Source organism: Pinus tabuliformis, chromosome 8, assembly GCF_031772625.1.
Source record: "Pinus tabuliformis cultivar Carrire ecotype Pingquan chromosome 8, CPIR1, whole genome shotgun sequence".
NCBI classification, from domain to species: domain Eukaryota; kingdom Viridiplantae; phylum Streptophyta; class Pinopsida; order Pinales; family Pinaceae; genus Pinus; species Pinus tabuliformis.
The window spans coordinates 1,056,548,943-1,056,552,140 of NC_142294.1; positions in this window are offsets into that span (position 1 = coordinate 1,056,548,943).

The window sequence follows — 3,198 nt, forward strand, 5'->3', positions numbered from 1 at the left end:
CTACAACCAATCTCTCCACAACTCGACTGGCCACAACCCTTTTCAGGTGGACATGGGATTCCAGCCACTATGTCCCATTAATGTGGCCATGCCATTTGCAGCTACTCACGTGGATTCAGCTCATGTCCAGTCTGAAATGGATAAGGAAAACAACTTCATTGAGCACATCCAACATATTTACCAACAGCGACATGATCAACATCGGGTGTCACACAAGTTTCAGGTGGGCGACAAAGCTTGGTTGCACTTGCAAAAGGAACGCCTTACCAGAGCCTATTGGAAACTCAGACCACTCTGATATGGTCCTTACACCATTATGAAGGTTGTGGGAGAAAATTAATTTGAGCTCAGCATCCCCCCATTCCTTGGCCTGCACCCAGTGTTCAATGTGGACCGCCTTCAGCCATACTTTCCACCATTACTTGACACATCCGATATTGCATAACAGCTCACATCCACAGAGTTAAATCTAGATTGCATGGAATAAGCAGCAACTAATCGGATCATGGACACACAGATCAAGCACACTTGACAACAAAATATCCAACTGTATCGAGTTGTCAAAGCAGGTCAACACCTTCACCGGGTAAAGTGGCTCACTAGGGACTGAGTTCAGCAGAAGTTTCCTCATCTCATGGAGGAACTCAATGCAATGGGGACCATTGCTTCCTTAGTGGGGAGGAATGATCCAGGTGGATATTTTTGGCCACCTGCAAATTCCACTTGGACCCCCACAATTGCTTCTTTTAGTTTTTCAGTTTCCTTAATTGTAGCACAGTTTACTATTTTTAGCAGTTTTTTGGGTCCTAAACTTCCAGAGCCGTTTTGAGGCCCTAAGCGATGTTTTTTGGGAAATCTATCTGCAATGATTTTCTTTCTAAAATCATATTTTCCATCATAGACCTCGGAGAGAGCTTTCCAATGGGTTATCATGTGCATCAAACAGAGATAATATGACCAAGTTGCGACCCTGAGAAGTTTGTTGTCCAACTCACGCCAATGGGGCCCATAAAATCTTGGTGTTACATCTCCTCGGGTTAGGGTTTTGGTTGTTTAGGGTTTTCTCTTATTGTTAAATAATAAAAAGGCCCTTGAGCCTCATTGTAATGAAGTTTAGAGACATGCAGCTGCGACATCTCTTCTCAAAGATAAGCTACCATCACCCAAGCTGGTTTATTTCCACTTCTGTTTGTAAGCATATTTCAATATTTTACATTAATGAAATGAAGTATTATTTCCACTGCATCTCTGTGTTTATGGTTATCTCTGTAATTTGTTGTGTTCTTGTTTAAATCCAGAACAATAATGACACCAGAGACGACAAGGAAAGGTATAAAAAGTCTCGATATTCAAATGTTCATTTCAATTACAATCATGTTGTTAATGGTGAATGTAAAACATGGCATCGAAAAACATGTACTTTTTGTGGTTTAAATAACCATGTATTTGCCGAGTGCTGGAAGAGAATGGCAACAAGAAAAAGGATGAGGCGAGAAATACCCTCTCAATAGCAGGGAAAGAAGAAGGTAAAGCAGATCTGGAGGAAGAAGACCTATTGCAGTCATTGCGACAAAGGTGGCCATCAAAGAGCCACATGTTGGAGGCTCTATCCAAAGTAGCGCCTTAAGGCAAAGCGTTGGTGCATGAACCAATTGAGAAAATTGTTCGACAAGAAAAACCACCACAGGGGATGACCCATTCACAATGATAAGTGAAAAATAGTTTCTAGATATGTTAGCTTGTCATGGTCGTGCTTTTGTAAATCATTTGTTGCATTTTAAACTGTAAAAGTGATGGTGTGTTTTCCATCACTTGTTAAGCAACAATGATGTCTGGTCTCATTTTGTGTGGCATTTTAAACTGTGAAAGTGATGTTGTGTTTCCATCACTTGTCAAAGCAACAATAGTGGTTGGCCTTATTTTTGTAAATCATGAGTTGTAGTGATGATGTGTTTTTCATCACCTGTTAAAGCAATAATGATATTTTGGCCTTGTTTTCATAGCTAGGATATTGTTTCCATCTTGATGTAAACTTGACCACCGAGTATGTGTTATAAACTCGTGGCAAGTATGGGATGCTTGGGTCATTAGTTGGTCATGTAATTCAAGCATGTAATTTGCAAAACAATGTACTATAGGTTTGCAGAGGTTGCAGGTGTCAACTCATCGCTTATGGCTCTGAAGGACAAAGGGGAAGGAGGAAGAAGGGTGACATATCAGATACTTGTAAGTGTAGACAGGGTACAAAGAAGTTGCAGATTATTTTTCATGATTTTGGAGGACCAAAAGCTCCTTAGAGAGGAGGATTGATCCAGGTGGCTCTAGACACATGCAGAAGTCCCAAAGGACTCAGACGGGGTCAAAATTCAAAGTGGTCAAATTTCTCCCAAACCAACACCAAATCGAAGTTCTCATCACCCTGATTCCAACGGTGCGAACGACACTCAAATCCGAGCTCGTATGACAGAGAAAGAGAGTCAAATTTTTGGTCAAAATTAGGCACTCGGCCAGGTTAAAGTGTCCTACAAATTCACCGTCAACCGGTGGGGAGCCTAGCTCCTGAGAGCAGGAAAAATTGTTGGCTCTTTAATTTGTCTAATATCCCTTATATTAGACAAATTCAAAAAATGTGATTATTGTTATAAACAAAATAAAATTATTTAATTAGGTGGTGTGATTATTATTATAAAAAAAATAAAATTATTTAATTAGGTGGCGGGCCATGACCCCCGCCACCCCCACCGGACCAACCATAACATTAAAACAAAATTTTAATTAAAAAAGGCCGATGGGTCATGACCCTCGCTAGCCCAACTGCATTTAAAAACAAATTAATGGGTCAGCGGCCATGACCCCATCGGACCCTCCAACTACCCAAAACCAACACACACACACACACACACATATAACATGGAGTGTTGGGCGGGCCACCTCTGGTGGACCCGACCCACACCCACCTCCGCTTGCCATGTGTTGAACCAAGGGTGGTGGTGCTTGAACCTGCCTAACAGGTGTGGCTGGCTCACCTCGCGGGCACCCTCACACCCCGCCGCATTCAAATATAACACAAATTGTTTGCAAAAATTAATGCACCAAAATTAGTCGTGTGCCATTCTAAGAGGGTCAAGATTTGATCCCTCGATCTTCTCTCCAACAGCGTCTCGAATTATCACTACGCCAAACCACCCCACGTGGTAA